Raw genomic sequence first — 10579 nt, 5'->3', positions numbered from 1 at the left:
GAAATTAAGTTAAACGTTTATTGTTGGCTTGCCTAACAGTGGTGTTAGGTGCCATCACGACCTTTAATGAATTTTGTGTCTTGACAATATGGTATCAGAGTACTAGGTTCAATTAGGTCTCACGAGTCATGAGCGAGTTCTAGTAGAGTCTTGTGGATCGGTACGGAGACGTCTGTACTTATCTTTGAGAGGCTACGGGGCTGTTAGGAGCACTTCCTTTTCTTGATTCCTCATCGTGCGATTTGATTCCTTTGAGGCTTATGCCTTTATTTCTTTCCTACTCAATATTATGCGACGTGAAGAGCTTGTTATCAATTGGGAATCGAGGAATTTAATGGTACTACATGTGTGGTGCAGGATGTTTTGCCCTGCGTAATTGCTTGGGCTATGGTCGTCGCCTTGCGGAAGGCTGTCCTATCGTTTCAGCTCAGTATCAGTAATTCCTATGGTTTTGAAGTTGGGCACTGGTTGTTATGATGATTCATGAGTGGTTATAGCACAGTATTGATGTAATGGTAGGATACTTGTCTACGTGTCGGGGCAGTAAATGATTAGAAAGGAGGTTTTTCTCAATGCATGATTCAGAGCGCTCATGAAATGGTTAACAGGAAGATTTCGAGGAATTTGGCGGGTCGATTGGACGAGGTCATGTCAGTGAGGAAGAAGGAATCTTGGTAAGTTCCAGGGTTATGTAATGGTAGCTTCAAGCTAAGTGGGAGAGCCCCACCGCCTACGATTGGATTGCATGACTATCTACTTGTGAGGTTTCTGGTTATCTACATATTGGTGGGTTATTACGACTAAGAAAAGAGAACATCAGTGGTGATTTGAGCAAAGGATTTGAGGAATGTGTGCTATAATTGGCCTTATCGATTCATGTTCAGGATTTGGGAAGACTCAAGATTTATGCTTTATGTAGATGTGATGTACAGGAAAGGTGATTCAGTTGGGTGCTTCTTCGAGATGGCGTTCGTGTGCTAGCAGATCCTTGGAGTTTGATCATATTTGGGAACAAGTCAGAGTGGGTGACTCTCAACAACGGTCCTAGTGGATTCAAAATTTAAAGTGCGGTGCCTAAGGATTTCAAGTCCATAGTATGGTTAAGTATCGAGCATTGTAGCAGATTACAAAAAAAAGGGCTTGGAGTGTTCTATGTTATCATCGGTATGCGGTGCAGCATTTGAGAAATAGGAGTAAATAACTTCGGATTCATAGAGAAATTATCAGAATGGGTATACCAGTTGAAGATGTGAATATGCGCACAAGGATGGTATGAGATGGTTCGTGGGTTTTGAGACAACGTGGTCTCATGAAATGAGGTCACTCCGGATGAGTGCGGATTTGGGTTCGTTATGTTTGAAATGGAGCTACTATTATTCCTAAGTCAAGTCCAGAGTAAATTAGGAGAAGTCGGATTGGTTAACAATTGTTGAATTGGCATGGTGGTGGCAACGATCAGTTCTTTCAGCATGTTAAGTTATGCACGTGATTTATGGCGGTACGTGTCAGGCTTGACGGCCGCCGTAATTGATTTTATTTGGAGGCATTCGAGTATTATGGCCTATTATGTGTAGATGGATCCCGGAAGAGTTATGGCAGTTTAGACCACTACTAGAGGATTGTAATTTCTGCGAGTATGTGAATCCGTTCGCGTGTTGCTATGGTTCTCCTGAAATGAGTTAAGTGAAAGGTTCCTATATGATGAAGTGTGTATCCTACTAGTGGTTCAGGAGTTATGATGAAATTCTTATGATCTCACGTATTGGCATGTTAGGTGTAGTGAGCGGCTTGGGAATTTAAAGTTGAGGATCAAGGTTGCAGTTTGGTGTCGATAAGAATGTCACGAGCTCGGATGAGTAGGAAAAAATTCAGATGTTTAGAATAAGCTGGTACTGTCTTCAGCGTCACCTGAGATTAGTGTCATGTGTAAGAGGCTTTGTGTACTGATTCGCTGATCCTTGATTCGCTTTACGACATTAGTATGACCGGTGGTATGGATGTGCAGACTTTGTTACCTGGTGCGGAAGGTCGTGGGAGTGTATCCCATGGGAAGATTACATAAGGGTGACATGTAGTCACTTGATTGATTGAAGATTGTAACCAAGTGTGGAGATTATGGTACTATCGCTAATGTGAGAGTTTAGGCCCGGAAGGCGCTCTATTCATTTGGTTGAGAATTGTGGATATTTGTTCCTGATTGACGACTGTTCTTGTGTGTCATGGGAAAAAGGGTTAGTATGGATCCTTGAGAGGTTATTAGCCCATTGTGGTACGGTCAAAATCGACTTGAGGTCCGTGGATGGATATAAAGGTGAATATAGGCTTTATATCAGGCCGGATGTGTTCATTTCAGCTTAGCGTTGTTTATAGAGGAATCTTCGGGTCTTGGGTGTTATTTCTGTCGTCAGCCATTACGTGCAATCTCTATTGTGCCCTATGAGTTGTGAGGCGGTTTGATTATTCGCACTCGTGTTGAGATCCCATGTAATTTGTGGTGTTGTGAGAGTAGGATGGCTCTCAAGATACAAGTCATTTATTGCACCTTAGTTGTGCTTGAATTTTGTAGTGTATGGCGCTACCGTCTCCCCAGGATTTGTATTATACACTTCGCGTGCTTGTGGTTGATATTCGGGTATTTCGTGGGTATAAACATTTTTGGCTTGATGGGTATTTCTCTATTTATTATTATGTGTGGATCGGGTGGCACGCCGCCATAGAGATATTGTTTGGATCGGGTGGCACGCCACCACGGGTATCATGGTTGGATCGGGTTGTACGCCGCTACAGTATCATGTGTGGATCGGGTTGCACGCCGCAACAATGTTATGTTGAGTATAGTTCCCTATATCTATTCTTATGTGCTCTGTTTCTCACTTTCTGAGGAAGGTTCATAACATCCTTTCGGTTGTTTAACTAGTTACGTGGGTAGAGTAGCTCTTTCCAGAGTTCGTTTTCTTATGTATCACATTCGATTTTGTAGTTTGTTGGCACCTTGTGGCATCATACAAGACTTTTGGCAGTGTTTGAGGTGGCTTATTGTGTGAGCATCTTGTACTGGGGAAGACGAGATTATTGGACCTGAGATCGGTGTGATCAGATTTATATGAAGCATATTAAAGAGCAAATATCATTATTTGGTTCATAATGAGGTGATGGTTCTTGTCAAGAGGAGAGACTCGATGATTTGTTGACTTGGCAATTAGTTATGAATTTCTACACATCTCTTCCGTCATGGCAGTATCGCAAAAGTTGGAACATGACTTATATGTCTTATGAGGTGCGTTGTGGGCATCAGATTCGTGAAATTTCGGCTATTGTTATCAAAGGACATTATTATGGTCATGTGAATTATGCGGTGCATGGTGTGAATTTAGTAAGGGTATATAATCATGTTTGGTATAGTGTGTAATGATTGATACGGTGTTCGTATGCTGGAAACAGGCCTGGTACAGAATTTTGGATGTTGGAATCTTATTCTAAGGCTTTTTGACTAAATAAATGGGGGAATCTTCAGACTGGCTCGAGCTAGTGTGCTCAACCGGGTTGTGGTAGCATGGATAGATGCTTAAGGGGTTAAAACAATGATTTCAGCAAACTCCGGAGCAGTTCTTAGCACGTTCGAGGACGAACGTATGTTTAAATGGTAGAGAATGTAACGACCCGACTGGTCATTTTGAGCACTAGCGCGTCATTCGGCGATTTGAGGCTATGAGTAGTTTCATTTCGGGTATTATGACTTGTACGTGTATTCGGAATTGAAATTTGGGAAATTCGGAGTTGATTTGGAGAGAAAATTCTAATTTCGGAAGCTTTAAGTTGGAAGAATTGACTAAGGTTTAAATTTTGAGTAAACGACCTCGGAATCGGGATTTGGAAGGTTCCAACATGTTCGTATGATGATTTCGGACTTGGGCATATGTTCGGATCGGGTTTTGATGACTCGGGAGTGTTTCTGCGCCTATTGTGGAAGTTGGCATTCTGAAAGAATTTTATAAATTTGGGTTGAGGTGCATTTCAATGTTATCAATGTCCGTTTGGGATTCTAAGTCTCGGAATAGCTCTGTATGGTAATTCTGGTATTGGGAGCGCGCCCGGAAGTGGATTTGGAGGTTCGTAGGTCATTTTGGGGTCATTTGTCGAAAGTTGGAAATTTGGATAATTTTGAGAAGTTTGACCGGGAATGAACTTTTTGATATCAGGGTCGGATTCAAATTCCAGAAGTGGAAGTAGGTCCGTAATGTCAATTATGACTTGTGTGCAAAATTTGAGGTCAATCGGACGTGATTTGATAGGTTTCGGCATCGATTGTAGAAGTTTGAAGTTTCAAAGATTCATTCAGTTTGAATTGGAGGGTGATTCGTGTTTTTAGCATTGTTTGATATGAGTTGAAGGCTCGACTAAGTTCATATTGTGTTTTAAGATGTGTTGGTATCATTGGTTGAGGTCCCGAGGGCCTCGGGAAGATTCCGGATGGTAAACGGATTGAGTTTGGGTTTGGAAGAATGTTGGAGCTGCTGTCATCTAGTGTAACTGCACCTACGAGGTTTTAGCCGCAGGTGTGGAGCCGAAAAAGCAGCCAGGGGGTCACAGAAGCGGTAGCTTGGCTGAGGAGGAAGGCTGCAGAAGCGGCATGTCTGTGCGCAGAAACGCATGCGCAAAAGCGCTTGTGGCCCGCAGAAGCGGGAGCTCAGGTGCTCTACCTTGGGTGCAGAAGCGAGGGATGTTGGTTTGAACTGGAGCCGCATCTGCGATGGGACTTCCGCAGATGCATAGCCGCAGGAGCGTCTAGAAGTCCGCAGAAGCGGAAGGTCATCTGGGCAGAAGGTTTTATTTTTATAAAAACGGGATTTGGCCCATTTTTCTCCCATTTTTCACTTGGTTTGGCAATTTTTTGAGAGCTTCAAGGGGAGATTTTCATCATCTATGTTAAGGTAAGTGATTCCCACCAATTGCAAGTTAAATACTTGGTTTATATTTGGATTTAAGCATGGAAATTTGTAGAAATTTGGGGTTTTGAAGAAAAACCTAGAAATTGGTATTTTTGGATTTTGACCTCGAAATTGGACATGGAATTTGGAATAAATTATATATTTGAGTTTGGGGTTTTATGGGTAAAGTATTTTTGAAGTGATAGAGTGGCGTTGGAGCCGGTTATGGAACTTTGGAGCGGGTAAGTCTCTTGTCTAACCCTGTGAGGGGGAAATTACCACTAGGTGTTGTATATTGATGTGTACTACTTGTTGTGGGGGTTACGTACGCGCGAGGTGACGAGAGCCCGTACCTAGCTACATTCATGTTATTGTCCGGGTAGGTTTAGGTTCACATCATGCTATAGCTATACTATTTGAGCAGCCTCTCGCCTATTAAATTCCTCTGTTTTACATTACTACTTGAGACTAGACTTGCTATTGTAAAGTTTTTGCGAGTTTCATGACTTACCACGTAATAATGGTGTTCCTCTTACGGATTTCTCACGTGTTATGTGTTTTCATCGAACCATTTTCCTTAAAAATTATAACTCACATGTTTATTCGTGAGTGGGGGTCAAGGACCCGTTTAAGCTTTTTATTCTAATAGGATCGGGCCGTTCGCCTCAGCAGGATTTATGTACCACACTCTAATGGGATCGGCCCATTTGCCTCGGCAGGATTTATGTAACATACTCTAATGGGATCGGGCTGTTTGCCTCGGCAGGATTTATGTACCACACTCTAATGGGATCGGGTCGTTCGCCTCGACAGGATTTATGTACCACACTCTAATGGGATCGGGTCATTCGCCTCGGCAGGATTTATGTACCATACTCTCATGGGAGCGGACCATTCGCCTCGGTAGGTTAATAAATGCATCTATGGTTCGTGTCGTTCGACCCTCGGCAGTGCACAGATTATGATGGGATCGGGTCGTACGCCTCGGCATTTCTATAAAATATCCTCATGAAATCGTGCGTAACATTTGGCAAGAAGCCAGTGTATCTGTGAGTTCTTCCTGATTTGAAGTATAACGACCCATTTTGGTGAGGTCCACTATATATTTATATATATGCTCCTATTGAGGAGGAAATTTGCTAATTGAGAGCTTGAGCCTAGTGTAAAGAGGAGAATTGCACCACGTATTTATACTCATTTATTTTATTTATTTACTCTGCCTCATATTTGTTCACCTCTTTATTGTACCTGATATTATTTGTCATGACCCAAAACCCGTTAAAGGTCTTGATGGCGCCGGACTCCACTGTTAGGCAAGCTAATACTAAATAGTTAATTAAATTCTCATTTTTTTTTATTTCTGAAAACATAAATTTCCTTCAATTTACTAGTAGCAAAAGCGAACCTTACAGAATAATAATAATAATGTTTTCCAATTCCAATACTACTAAATATCCCATAATCATCCCAAAACCTGGCGTCACAAGTGCATGAGCATCAACTAGGAAGATAAAATAAAATACAACACCTGTCCAAAATACAAATTAGACAGAAAAATACATAAGTAACTCTGAAGGGGATTTTGCTGGCTGCGGATCGTAGATGGAAATACATCTCACCTAAGTCTCTGCCTTTATCACACCTCTGCGCCCGCAAGGCTGCTAGACATATATGTACCTGCACAAAAATGTACAATAAGTATAGTATGAGTATGTAAATCAACGTATACCTAGTAAGTATCCCGCCTAACCTCGAAGAAGTAGTAACGAGGGGTCGGCTCTGACACTTACTAGGGGTTATAAATAAATTTCCAGTGATATAGTTTAAATATGAGTTATATAAAACGGCTGTAAGCTCGATATTTTGAAGTAAATAAGCAATTCCTTTATAATTAAGAAATCTCCAAATTTATTTCTCATCATTTAACAATTTATCTCAGCTCAGGACAAAGAGGCAATATCATTTATTATAAATTTCAAAGCAATCAATTCAATCATGTGCAAATCATGCCGAGGTCGTGCGGTCCGATCCAACATAATATTAAATTGTGCACTGCCGGTGGGTCGAATGACGCAAATCATAGATGCATCTATTTAATCTGTCGAGGCGTTCGGCCCGTTCCACAAAAGATAAACACATTCAAACAACCAAATCAAAGATTTATTTAGGTTTGATGTTCAAAGAAATATCAATTCTCATTAACGGTCAAGTGACCCGTCCGAAACCCAAGTAGGTGAAGTTTAACCTTTTGAAATTCCTTTATCAAATTCTAATATATTTTAAACGGTTAAATTAACAAGTAAGATGCAAGCATCGCAAATATAACGTGATTCGGGTCCTAGGCTACCCGTACATAAGCATAATAGTAGCTACGCAGGGACTCTCGTCACCTCGTACATACGTAGCCCCCACAAATAGAAGCACATATTGAATTATTTCACCTATAGGATAAATTCCCTCTTACAAGGTTAGAAAGGAGACTTACCTTGCTCCGAAATTCCATAACCGATTTCAAAGCCTCCCTAACACCTCAAATTGATGCCCGTCGCTCCAAAACTAGTCAAATAAGTTGTAACCCAATCAAAATTTACTCTAATACTCATAATTAATAAATTTATAATAGTTTCTAACTCCGCTCGAAAAATTGATAAAGCAACCCTTGGGCCCACGTGCCCGGATTCCGAAATTTTTTGAAGATAAACATTACCCATAGCATTATGAACTCAAATATATAATTTTTTTTCTCAATTCCTTACCCAAATTCGTGATCAAATTCCAAAAATACCAATTTTTAGGTTTTTCTTCAAAATTCCAAATTTCTACAAATTTTCATATCTAAATCCATATATAAATCATGTATTTAACTTATAATGAGTGGGAATCACTTACCTTGACATAGATGACGAAGAATGAGCTCCAAACTCTCTCCAAGACCGGCTCTCATGGAGGAAATGAAGTAAAAAATGAGCCAAGCCCTCGTTTTTAAAGAACACACTGCCCAACCCCGACCTTCGTATCTGCGGTCCAGTAGCCGCACCTGCGGCTTCGCAGGTGCGAGACACCTTCCGAGATGCGGCCAAAAGCTCTGCATCTGCGGTCCTTTACCTGGATGGCCTGCTCCGCTTCTGCGAATCCAATGTCGCTTGTGCGCCCTCTGCACCTGCGGCCAACACCTCGCAGGTGCGGGTACACCAGATATCAGCTGCCTCAACTCTTCTTCAAATTCCAAATTCGATCTGTTAACCATCCGGTATCCACCCGAGGCCCTCGGGACCTAAACCAAATATACTAACATGTCCCAAAACATATTACGAACTTAGTCGAGCCTTTAAATCACATCAAACAATGTTAAATACACGAATCACCCTCCAATTCAAACTTAATGAACTTTGAAACTTCAAACTTCTACAGTCGATGCTGAAACCTATCAAATCACGTTCGATTGACCTCATATTTTACACACAAGTCATAATTGACTTTACGGACCTACTCCAATTTCCGGAATCGGAATCCAACCCCGATATTAAAAAGTCCACTCACGGTCAAACTCTCCAAAAACCTTTAAATTTCTAACTTTCGCCAAATGACCCCCGAAATGACCTATGGACCTCCAAATCCACTTCCGGACGCGCTCCCAATACCAGAATCACTATACAGAGCTATTCCCAGACTCGGAATCCCAAACGGACACCGATAACATTGAAATACACTTCAAACCAAATTTATGAAATTCTTCCAAAAACTTCCACAATAGGCGCTGAAACGCTCCCGGGTCATCCAAAACCCGATCCGGACATACGCCCTAGTCCTAAATCATCATATGAACCTGTTGGAACCTTCAAATCCCGATTCCTAGGTCGTTTACTCAAAAATCCAACATTAGTCAATTCTTCCAACTTAAAGCTTCCGAAATGAAAATTTTCTTTCCAAATCAACTCTGAACTTTCGAAATTTCAATTCCGAACACGCGTACAGGTAAAAATACCTACCCGTGCTACCACAACCTAGCTAAGCACATTAGCTCGAGCCAATCTGAAGATTCTCCCTTTTTATTTGATCAAATAAGCCTTAGAGCCAAATTCCAACATCCGGAACTCTCCACCGGGCCTACTTTCAACATATGAACACTGTTTCAATCACCACATGATGCGCCAATACATGATTTAATACCTTTACTGAATTCATACCATGCACCGTGTAACTCACACAACCATAATAACATCCTCTGACAGCGATAGTCAAAATCCCATGAATCTGATGCTCACAACACATCTCATGACCCATATAAGTCCTGTTCCAACTCTTGCAATACTGCCACGACAGAGAAGATGTGTAGTACTCATGACCATGTGCCGAAACACAATTTATGGAGTCTTTCCTCTCGATAAGAACCATTACCTCATTCTGGACTGAATAAAAATATTTACTCTTTAATATGCTTCGTATAAATCTGATCGTAGTGATCTCAGATCCAAAAATCTTGTCTCACCCAGTACAAGTCGTTCCGGCAATAAGCCACCGCAAACATTGCCAAAAGGCTCATATGATGCCACAATGTTCTAACAAGCTATAAACTCTAACGTGATACATAAGGAAAAACGATCTCTGGAAGGAGTTACTCAACCCACGTAGCTAACTAAACAACCGAAAGGATGTTAGGAACCTTCCTCAGGAAATGAGAGGCAAAAACACACCATAATAGATATGGAAAACTGTACTAATAACACACTGTTGCGGCGTGCAACCCGATCCAAACAGCATGTCCGTGGCGGCATGCCACCTGATTCACACATAATAACTTGTAAGGAATTACTTACCGAGCTAAAATGCTCATACCTGCGAAATACCCGAATATCAGCCACAAACACGCCAAGTGCATAATACCATCCCTGGGGATACAGATAGCGTCATACGCTACAAAACTCAAGCACAACTAAGGTGTGATATACGATCTAACTCTCGAGAGCCATCCTGCTCACATAACACCATTGCTACGCAGAACCTCAACACATATAAAATCATCAAGTCGTTTCACAACCCACACGGCACATTATAGTATTACATGAAATAGTCGGCGGCGAAATAACATCCAACGTCCGAATACTCCTCCACAAGGAGTGTTATGCTGAAATGAACACATCCGGCCCGATATAGAGCCCACATTCATATCTAGATCCATCCACGGACCTCAAGTCGATTCTGACCGTACCGCACTGGGCTAATACCCTTTCAAGGATCCAGGGTAAACCTTTTTCCCACGACCCTCAAGAATAGCCGCCAAATCCAGAACAAACATTCTCAGTTCACAACTAAATGAACCGAGCGCCCTTCAGGCATAAATTCTCATATCAACGATAGTACCACAACCTCCATACTTGGTTTCCATCTTTAATCATTTAAGTGACTACCTATCACATTTATACAATTTTCCCGTGGGATACGCTCCCATGACCTTACGCACCAGGTAACAAGTTTGTACATTCATACCATCGGTCGCACTAATGTTGTAAAGCGAATCAAGGATCCGCAAATCAATTCATAAAGCCTCTTACACAAGACACCGATCTTAGGTGACGCTGAAGACAATACCAGCCTACTCTAAATATCTAAAAAAAATTCCTGCTCATCCGAGCTCGTGACATCCTTGTCAA

The sequence above is a fragment of the Nicotiana tabacum genome, chromosome 22 (assembly GCF_000715075.1).
Source record: "Nicotiana tabacum cultivar K326 chromosome 22, ASM71507v2, whole genome shotgun sequence".
In the NCBI taxonomy this organism is placed as follows: Eukaryota; Viridiplantae; Streptophyta; class Magnoliopsida; order Solanales; family Solanaceae; genus Nicotiana; species Nicotiana tabacum.
This window is presented reverse-complemented; position numbering follows the sequence as displayed.